Genomic DNA, 11595 nt, shown 5'->3' on the forward strand with positions numbered 1-11595 from the left:
GGAAGAGAGTGAGGAGGCAGAGTGCTCTGAAGCAGGGCCATCACAAGTACGGAAGAGGGAAGAGAGCGAGTCATCACTTGAAGAGGAGGAAGAGGAAGAACTCATAAAAGAGACGGTAACTACCCGATCTCTATCCCTGAGTGAATTGCGAGATATGCGAAAGGATTTCAGCCGTCGTCCAGGTGAGCACATTGTCACCTGGCTGCTCCGATGCTGGGATAATGGAGCCAGTAGCCTGGAATTAGAGGGTAGGGAAGCCAAGCAGCTGGGATCCCTTTCCAGAGAAGGGGGCATTGACAAAGCAATTGGAAAAGGTGCACGAGTCCTCAGCCTCTGGAGACGACTCCTGTCGGGTGTGAAGGAAAGGTATCCCTTCAAGGAAGATGTTCTATGTCACCCAGGCAAGTGGACCACCATGGAGAAAGGTATCCAGTACCTGAGGGAGCTAGCTGTGCTGGAAGTGATTTATGGTGACTTGGACAATGGACAATCATCCAAAGATCCAGATGAAGTCAATTGCACGCAACCTACGTGGCGGAAGTTTGTACGGAGTGCACCATCATCATATGCCAACTCATTAGCAGTAATGGCCTGGAAGGACGGAGAGAGACCAACGGTGGATGAATTGGCTGGCCAACTCCGGCAATACGAAGAAAGTCTCTCTTCCTCCCTACGGGCCTGCGTCTCTGCTATAGAGAAACTGCCCCGGGAGTTCCGGCAATTCAAAGAGGATATGCCCTACCCTCCACCCATACGGACCAGTGTCTCAGCCATTAGGAGTAAGCGCTCTTCTATTCAAGAGAGAAGATATAGAGGATACACACCACGAGCCACCCTGTGGTTTCAATTGCGTGACTACGGAGAGGACATGAGGAGGTGGGATGGAAAACCTACCTCGACCCTAGAGGCACGAGTACGCGAGCTGCAAGGAAAAACAATTACAAAAGGGGGTTCAGGTTCCTGGAGGAAAATTGTCGCTCCACTTTCCAGTGGGCAGCTTCCCAGAAAGAATAGAAGAGCTGATCTCACCTCTGATCCTCTTGAAGGGACTTCTGATTCCTATTTACAAGAAGTGGGTAACGAGTACTATGAGCAGGACTAGAGGGGCCCTGCCTCCAGCCAGGCGGAGGAGAAGGACAACCGAGTTTATTGGACTGTGTGGATTAGATGGCCTGGCACATCAGACCCACAGGAATATAAGGCTTTAGTGGACACCGGTGCACAATGTACCTTAATGCCATCAAGCCATATAGGGGCAGAACCCATCTGTATTTCTGGAGTGACAGGGGGATCCCAACAGCTGACTGTACTGGAGGCTGAAGTGAGCCTAACTGGGAATGAGTGGCAGAAGCACCCCATTGTGACTGGCCCGGAGGCTCGGTGCATCCTGGGCATAGACTACCTCAGCAGAGGGTATTTCAAGGACCCAAAAGGGTACCGGTGGGCTTTTGGTATAGCTGCCTTGGAAACAGAAGAAATTAAACAGCTGTCCACCTTGCCTGGTCTCTCAGAGGACCCTTCTGTGGTGGGGTTGCTCAGGGTCAAAGAACAACAGGTGCCGATCGCTACCACAACAGTGCACCGGCGGCAATATCACACCAACAGAGACTCCCTGATCCCCATCCATGAGCTGAGTCGTCGGCTGGAGACCCAAGGAGTGATCAGCAAGACTCACTCACCCTTTAACAGCCCCATATGGCCAGTGCGAAAGTCTAATGGAGAGTGGAGACTGACAGTAGACTATCGTGGCCTGAATGAAGTCACGCCGCCACTGAGCGCTGCCGTGCCGGACATGCTAGAACTTCAATATGAACTGGAGTCAAAGGCAGCCAAGTGGTACGCCACCATTGATATTGCTAACGCGTTTTTCTCAGTCCCTTTGGCAGCAGAGTGCAGGCCACAGTCTGCTTTCACTTGGAGGGGTGTCCAATACACCTGGAATCGACTTCCCCAGGGGTGGAAACACAGCCCTACCATTTGCCATGGGCTGATACAAACTGCACTGGAACAGGGTGAAGCTCCAGAGCATCTGCAATACATTGATGACATCATCATATGGGGCAACACAGCAGAAGAAGTTTTCGAGAAAGGGAAGAAAATAATTCAAGTCCTTCTGAAAGCTGGTTTTGCTATAAAACAAAGTAAAGTCAAGGGACCTGCACAAGAGATCCAGTTTTTAGGAATAAAATGGCAAGATGGACGTCGACAGATCCCAACGGATGTGATCAACAAAATAACAGCTATGTATCCACCAACTAGCAAAAAAGAAACACAAGCATTTTTGGGCGTTGTCGGTTTCTGGAGAATGCATATTCCAAATTACAGTCTGATTGTAAGCCCTCTTTATCAAGTGACCCGGAAGAAGAACGATTTTAAATGGGGCCCTGAGCAACGACAAGCCTTCGAACAAATCAAACAGGAGATAGTTCATGCCGTAGCCCTCGGGCCAGTCCGGGCAGGACAAGATGTTAAAAATGTGCTCTACACGGCAGCCGGGGAGAATGGCCCTACCTGGAACCTCTGGCAGAAGGCACCAGGAGAGACTCGAGGTCGACCTCTAGGGTTTTGGAGTCGAGGATATAGGGGATCTGAGTCCCGCTATACTCCAACTGAAAAGGAGATATTGGCGGCATATGAAGGAGTTCGAGCTGCCTCAGAAGTGGTTGGTACTGAAGCACAGCTCCTCCTGGCACCCCGACTGCCGGTGCTGGGCTGGATGTTCAAAGGGAGGGTCCCCTCTACACATCATGCGACTGATGCTACGTGGAGTAAGTGGGTCACACTTATTACACAGCGGGCTCGAATAGGAAATCTTAATCGCCCGGGAATCTTGGAAGTGATCATGGACTGGCCAGAAGGCAAAGATTTTGGAATATCACCGGAAGAGGAGGTGGCACATGCTGAAGAGGCTCCACCATATAATGAACTGCCAGAGAACGAAAGGCAATATGCCCTGTTTACTGATGGGTCCTGTCGTATTGTAGGCAAACATCGAAGGTGGAAAGCTGCTGTATGGAGCCCTATAGGACGAGTTGCAGAAGTGGCTGAAGGACAAGGTGAATCAAGTCAGTTTGCGGAGGTGAAAGCCATCCAGCTGGCTTTAGATATTGCTGAACGAGAAAAATGGCCAGTACTCTATCTTTATACTGACTCATGGATGGTAGCAAATGCTCTATGGGGGTGGCTGCAGCAATGGAAGCAGAGCAACTGGCAACGCAGAGGCAAGCCCATCTGGGCTGCTGAATTGTGGCAAGATATTGCTGCCCGACTAGAGAATCTAGTCATAAAAGTACGTCACGTAGATGCTCACGTACCCAAGAGTTGGGCCACCGAAGAACATCAAAACAACCATCAGGTGGATCAGGCTGCTAAGATTGAAGTGGCTCAGGTGGATCTGGACTGGCAACATAAGGGTGAATTATTTATAGCTCGGTGGGCCCATGACACCTCAGGCCATCAGGGAAGAGATGCAACATATAGATGGGCTCGGGATTGAGGGGTGGACTTGACCATGGATGCTATTGCACAGGTTATCCATGAATGTGAAACGTGCGCTGCGATCAAACAAGCCAAGCGGTTAAAGCCCCTCTGGTATGAAGGACGATGGTTGAAATACAAATATGGGGAGGCCTGGCAGATTGACTATATCAAACTTCCACAAACTCGCCAAGGCAAGCGCTATGTGCTTACCATGGTGGAAGCATCCACCGGATGGCTGGAAACATACCCTGTGCCCCATGCCACCGCCCGGAACACTATCCTGGGCCTTGAAAAGCAAGTCTTATGGTGACATGGCACCCCCGAAAGAATTGAGTCAGACAATGGGACTCATTTCCGAAACAACCTCATAGACACCTGGGCCAAAGACCACAGCATTGAGTGGGTGTATCATATCCCCTATCATGCACCAGCTTCCGGAAAAATGGAACGATACCACGGACTGTTAAAGACTACACTGAGAGCAATGGGTGATGGGACATTCAAACATTGGGATAAACATTTAGCCAAAGCCACCTGGTTAATCAACACTAGGGGATCTACTAATAGAGCCGGCCCTGCCCAATCAAAACTTCTACGTACTGTAGAAGGGGATAAAGTCCCTGTGGTGCATGTGAGAAACATGCTGGGGAAGACAGTCTGGGTTACTCCTGCATTAGGAAAAGGCAAACCCGTTCGTGGGATTGCCTTTGCCCAGGGACCTGGGTGCACTTGGTGGGTAATGCGGAAGGATGGGGAAGTCCGATGTGTACCTCAAGGAGATTTGATTTTGGGTGAAAACAGTCAATGATTTGAATTGTATTATGTCAATTGTTCAGTATGACATTACTACTATGGCTGCTATCTACCATATCAATGGTATTATAGTAACAATCACCCAGACTGATGAAGAATGAGCTTCACTGAAACCAAGCAACATGCAGCAGTGATGAAACCAGAACTGGCTTCAGCAGCTTGCGCCCAACAAATCCCTCGAGACCGACATCTTCGACCTGCAGATCATGGACATGGACCGTGCCAGATGACAATCCAACACCACATACCATCTCCCCTGCCCTGAGAGACTGCTATGATGGATGAAGCCCAGAGTCATGGACTGACTGAACTCCATAGACATTTTAAAGTGATGGCCCATGGACTAAGAAAGTGATATCTGTGTGTATATATTAAAAGACAGGAAGAGTAATAATGAATAATTGGAATGTATTGAAAAGTATAGGACCTGGGCATGACGTAAACGGTATGGAATAAGGGGTGGATACTGTCCTGGTTTCAGCCAGGATAGAGCTGGTTTTCTTCACAGAAGCTAGTGTGAGACTGTGTTTTGGATTTGGGATGAGGAACTGTTGATAATGTGCTGATGTTTTGGGTTGTTGCTGAGCCATCAAGGACAGTCCAGCTTCTTGTGCCGGCCTGCCAGCAAGCAAGCTGGGGGTGCACGGGGAGCTGGGAGGGGACACAGCCGGGACAGCTGACCCAGACTGGCCAAAGAGATATTCCCTACCATCCGACGTCATGCCCAGTACATAAACTGGAGTTGGCCGGGGGGCGGAAATCGCTGCTCGGGGACGGGCTGTCGATCACGGGGTGGTGAGCAATTTCTGTATTGGGCCTCACTTGTTCTTGTACATTCCTTTGTTGGTATTATCATTATTGTTCCCTTCTTTCTTTCTGTCCTATTAAACCATGTTTATCTCAACCCACGAGGTTTTTCCTAATTCTCTCCCCCGTCCCACTGTGGGAGGGGGAGTGAGCGAGCGGCTGCATGGTGCTTAGTTGCCGGCTGGGGCTAAACCACGACAATGTTACATATATGGAAATAAATAATACATTTTTCCACATATATGAAATATTTACCCCTCCCTCCTTTCAGTGTTTGGCTAACAGGCTATGTGAATTTGATGTGTTAGAATTAATTCACCTGTTGAATTTTACTCTTTTTTTAAATAAGTGTCTGGAGTAGAGATTGGAACCTTGTTTGATTCATGAGCCCTTAGTAAGAGTTAGTATATAGAACTAGCAATGGTGAGGTCAAATACTTGTGAGGGATTTGCAATGGTGGCATGAATGTTTGTCCAGACTCAGGTTACTGCATGTCTAGAAGAACCTTTAGGCTGTCTTTAGGGAGGAAAAGGACAGGCATAAAAATAGTTTAGATGTCTTGTCAGTTAAAGATAACTTTCTAAGCATGGCCAGGTGAAATGCTTCCCTGCTGAATCTGTGCATCAGCAGCTCTGGTGTCTCTGCTGTTTCTCAGAGCTTCCTAGAAGAGAATCAGCACTAATAGGCACAACTGAATAAAAATCTATGATCCAGAAATAATTTGGGAACACTGAATTTGAAGACTGTTGTTATTTTCATCTTCTATTCGGTAAGAAGTCTTTATGTAGTAGAAGAGGTGTGGGCTTACATCACAAACAGAGTAGCAAGATGCAAAAAATTTAAAACTGAGTAAGTAGCAATGTGTCAGAAACCTCTTCTACTCATAACACTTAAGGGGCAAGAACCAGTCTGATCCAGACAGGGGAGAGAAGGAGGAGAGCTCTTCTTCCATTAGTGCTTCAAGGAAAAGAATTAATATTTGATAAGAAAAATCAGTTAGCTGATAAGTAAGAGACAGTTTCTGAACACAACCTATGGAAACCACCCTTGAAGAAAACCTTTAATGTAGAGGGTCCATGGTGGCGTTTTAAGTTCTGCGGCATGGTTGTGGGCAGCTGGTTGACTCAAGGTTTGCCTTAGGTTCTACATTGTCAGTATATCTATGATTTTAATATTGTCTCCTGGCTATTAGGTCACAGAATCACAGAATCACAGAATCACTAGGTTGGAAAGGACCTTTAAGATCATCAAGTCCAACCATTAACCCAACGCCACCATGTCCCCTAAACCATGTCCTGAAGCGCCACATCCACACGTTTTTTGAACACTTCCAGAGACGGCGACTCCACCACCTCCCTGGGCAGCCTGTTCCAATGCCTGACCACCCTCTCAGGGAAGAAATTTTTCCTAATATCCAATCTAAACCTCCCCTGGCGCAACTTGAGGCCATTTCCTCTTGTCCTATCACTAGTTACTTGGGAGAAGAGACCAACACCCTCGTCGCCACAACCCCCTTTCAGGTAGTTGTAGAGAGCGATAAGGTCTCCTCTCAGCCTCCTCTTCTCCAGACTAAACAACCCCAGTTCCCTCAGTCGCTCCTCATCAGACTTGTGCTCCAGACCCCTCACCAGCTTCGTTGCCCTTCTCTGGACACGCTCCAGCACCTCAACATCCTTCTTGTAGTGAGGGGCCCAAAACTGAACACAGTATTCAAGGTGCGGCCTCACCAGTGCCGAGTACAGGGGCACAATCACTTCCCTACTCCTGCTGGCCACACTATTCCTGATACAGGCCAGGACGCTGTTGGCCTTCTTGGCCACCTGGGCACACTGCTGGCTCATATTCAGCCGGCTGTCAACCAGCACCCCCAGGTCCCTTTCCGCCGGGCTGCTCTCCAGCAACTCCTCCCCAAGCCTGTAGCATTGCATGGGGTTGTTGTGGCCAAAGTGCAGGACCCGGCACTTGGCCTTATTAAACCTCATACAGTTGAGCTCTGCCCATCGATCCAGCCTGTCCAGATCCCTCTGCAGAGCCCTCCTGCCCTCCAGCAGATCAACACTCCCACTCAACTTGGTGTCATCTGCAAACTTACTGAGGGAGCACTCGATCTCCTCATCCAGATCATGAATAAAGATATTGAATAAGACCGGCCCCAGAACCGAGCCCTGGGGAACACCGCTTGTGACCGGCCGCCAGCCGGATTTAACGCCGTTCACCACAACTCTCTGGGCTCGGCCATCCAGCCAGTTCCTCACCCAGCGAAGAGTAAACCCGTCTAAGCCACGAGCCGCCAGTTTCTCCAAGAGAATGCTGTGGGAGACGCTGTCAAAGGCTTTACTAAAGTCCAGGTAGACAACGTCCACAGCCTTTCCCTCATCCACTAGGCGGGTCACCTGGTCATAGAAGGAGATCAGGTTGGTCAAGCAGGACCTGCCTTTCATGAACCCATGCTGGCTGGGCCTGATCCTTTGGTTGTCCTGCAGATGCCCTGTGAGCACTCTCAAGACCAACCGCTCCATAATCTTCCCTGGTACAGAGGTCAGGCTGACAGGCCTGTAGTTCCCAGGATCCTCCTTCCGGCCTTTCTTGTAGACGGGCATCACTCATATTCTCATATTCTGTCAAATTCCATTCATCTTGACTTAAGTTTGTAGGTGTTCAGTCATTCTGATTTTTATTTGAACCATTACCTGGTCCCTACACCCGTGCATCCATAAATGTATCATGATAACATTTTGCCTTGGCTGTAAATTTATTCCAAAACTGCAGAGCTTTTCTTGTTTCTCAGAAGGCTTGGTTTTAGTCCTCTCATAAAAACCTACACCGATAATTGTAATTCAGTTTTACGGAAAGCTTACTGAAAGTAGTATAAAATCCTTCTCCTGCCCTTGAAGATCTTGTGCCAGTTTTTCTGATTTTATAGCTTCAATTTTCCACCTTAAAACAGGCAGTCTCTTCTGGTACATATTTCCTCTTGTTCATCTGGATTTTTCAGCAGCAAGATCTCAGTCTCAGGGACTCCTTAAGTATTGTGGACAGTCCTTTGAGCTTAAGGTTTAACTTATGAAAGCATGTGTTGTTATTTGCATTCTGTTTCCAAGTGACTGCCTTACATGAGAGAAAACAGTGAAATTGTTTTTGTAACAAACTGTGTTAAATCTTTTTGAAAAGAAAAGATACTGTATTTTTTGTTATCTCTTCAGTTATGAACAGTCAGGTAGAAGAATAACTGTAGTAAGTACAACGTTTTCAGGCAGGCAAGTGATTTTAATTGTCAAGTGTTAACACTTTATTTTGCAATGAATTGTGTATTTCCTCTAAGAACAGAGGAAACAGGAGCGATAATATGTAATCATTTAACATATTTTGCCATATCCTTCTCACGACTGCGCATTTTTCTTGCTGACCAGCCGGTGTCTTCTCTCAGGCTCACTGCGTCCCCAGAGGTTGTTCAAGCTCTGAGATGTCTTTTTGCTGCTGCTGCTGTCAGAGGCTCCGTCACCAGATGATGTGTGCAGCTCACCACCGAGGCCGAGCGGCTGGAAGGAGGAAAGTCCCCCGTGCGCGGGGTGAGCGGGGCTGAGGCGGGGGCCTTACAGGGGCAGGAAGACCCACACGTGTGTGTGTTTGCTTACTGCAGTGTCTGAGGGATGAGCTACTCTTTTTTTTTTTTTTCTGTAATGTCCTGCTGTTGCGGGAGAGCTCTTTAATATAATTAATAATGTAACCTTCCCTATTACTGCTCCATTTGCTGGTGTTCATTCCAGCTAGCTTAGAAGCCGTCCCTCCCACGGGTTCAGGAGAGACCTTAAAAACCTACCACAGCTTTAATATGGCACTAAACTAAGGAGTCCTGTCAGTTAATTATATTCTCTGCCCTTGTCACACAGGCAGAATTTTCATTCTTTGCTGAACCGCTAATAAAGGCAACCTGACTCTTTCAGTACTTGTACTGCATCTTTTATTGCCACAGGCGAGCGTCCTGTCTGTCACCTTAAATTGGTACTGGAGGTCTCTTTTAAATGTAGCTTAGGTTTCTAGAGGCTCTGCAAGACTCTCTCTCCTACTTTATAAAAAGCAAATGGAAAAAAATGAGGAAGTTGATGTAAATCTTCCAGGCACTAAGGCGTGTGCGGCTGCCCCTTTCTGTTTGAGAAGATTGTCCCTCACCATGTCCCTGCACATGCAGTTTGTCAGCTGAAAGCACAGGAGTAGAAGTGGGGCTGGGGTTAAGGTCCAGGACATGGGAAGAAAGCAGCATGCTGGTACAGAATGTATGTGTCAAAACCAACACCTGAAATCTCCCATCCCACTCCTGACACGTTTCTGTCTCTGGCATGGGAGGATATGGGGTGCAGAAGGGCTACCATAAAACATTTAACAGCAGCCAGTGTTTCTGAAAACGACATGAGCTTCTGCACATTTTACCATGTTTCTACACTTTCTTAATTTACCATGAGATACTCTTCCTTGCAGTGGCTGGGATTTTCATAAAATGTAGCTTGCCTGGGGGTTTGTTGTTTGTTTTTTTTTTTTTTTCTCTCTATCGGGCAAGGAGTAAAAGGGCTGATATCGGCAGCCCAGGACATCCTGGCCTCATTCAGGAAATCTTTTTTGCCTTCAGTTCAAGGTCTACTCATCAATTTCATATGCAAGAAAAAAATAATAAAGTCCACGTGCACATTAGTAAAAAAAAAAAAAAAATACCCGGAACTTACACTTTGCATACAGTTTTAATACTCGCTGTGAATGTACTTATCATCTGCTCTGAAAAGCACGCTTGGATATTGATAGTAAAGCAATGAGAATACAGTTGGACTTGATGATCTTAAAGATCTTTTCCAATTTAAATGATTCTATGATTCTATGAGAATTAATAAAATACAGAGATGGAAGATGGAGCTCTGATCCTACAGGTCGGATCACCACTGCAATCAGTGGCTTGGTAATTAGCACAATACCGTCCTAAGGAAATACTATACCATTTGCATACCATTGCCTGGTGTATTGCTGAGCTCTCAAGTGAACTTCAGCTGTGAGTACTGGGGACGAGTTATTTAGTGCACAAGTTGAGCAGTTTATTGTGACAGATCGAAAGACACGTAATAACAGGCTAACTTTGGAGAACCATGTCAAAAAGACATTTGCTTTAGGCAAAGATGCCATATTTACATCAAACTGTCTCCAGAAAATGCTTCTGAAGTACACTGGAGAGAGGTAGAGGAGAAACTAACTTTTCTGTTGCTAAACATCGAGTAGTGCACTTAAAAATTTAGCAAACCAGCAGATGGGCAGAAAATGATGTCAGATTTTACAAATCTGTCTTTTAAACAAAATATTGTCAAAAATATAATTACTTGAAGCATTTCAAAGACAGAATCACAGTGCTTTGTCATGTTCTTTGAAGAACTCAAATAAAATAGAACACAAAATAGAAAGGAAGTTGCCTTCAGGGATGCAGAAATCCGCATTTGCAGATGTCGGGGATTTCACCCAGAATGGAAGTTGCTTTTACTAATGTTTTATGAATGCTAAACAACACTCTCTTGAGTTCTCCTACAAGACCTGACTTCCTCCTCTTCTCTCCACCATCCTCTGAAGACTAAGGCTCTGGTTACAGCTCTGCCAGAACCTTCAAAATGCCTCCTTGATTGGCCATTAGGATGGGATAGGGAATGGACCACGTTAGATGGTCCCTAACAACGGTCTGAGATCTTGTTTGGGATTTGCACAATCTTGCCTAATGCTCACTGATTGAAAAGGCTTTTTTTTTGTTTGTTTGTCATGCATATTTACACTAGTGCTCTTTACACTACTGAAGAAATATAGACTATTAGAGAGAATGAACTGGTGGCCTGTTTCTCCACAAAGACTGAAGTGTTATATCAAAGTAAATTTTGACTAAATGGGAGTATTATTTGCAAAGCAATGATGGAGTGCTCAGTAGGGTGAGTAGATACACACAGCTAGTCTATACAAAAATTCCATGGTTGTGAAGGTATCCAACACATAATTTTATCTAGCTTTTTTTTTTACAGTCCGATTATTTAATTAATAGAAACTCTGTGTAATAATGTAGAAAACTACGCACAGGTTTCTTCAGTCAGAAGAGAACTGAACAAATAGAAATATGAGGGTCTGTGGTCTGTAAGTACCTACCAAGGGATGACATCTGATTCGAGGCAGCTCCTGGGTCCTGTCGAAGGAATATTAAGATCTTGTGGCTGTAAATTAAAAATAAAATATTAAAGCTGGAAATACCACTAAGGATTTCCAAGAGATGAAGGCTGAATATTTCTGTAACATACATTCTCTGGCCAAAGCACAAGTCATTATCACAGTTCAGAAATTGCTGGGTGAATGAGGTTTTGTAAAACTACCAGAATGTTTTTTTCCTGACCTAGGTATGGAAGAAGCTTCTGTAGTGGGAAATGAGCTATATGTGCATCATTTGTTGTTGTTATATAGTGTTTTCAGTGATATTCCATAAACATC

Source organism: Phaethon aethereus (assembly GCF_964289735.1).
Source record: "Phaethon aethereus genome assembly, chromosome: 15".
NCBI classification, from domain to species: domain Eukaryota; kingdom Metazoa; phylum Chordata; class Aves; order Phaethontiformes; family Phaethontidae; genus Phaethon; species Phaethon aethereus.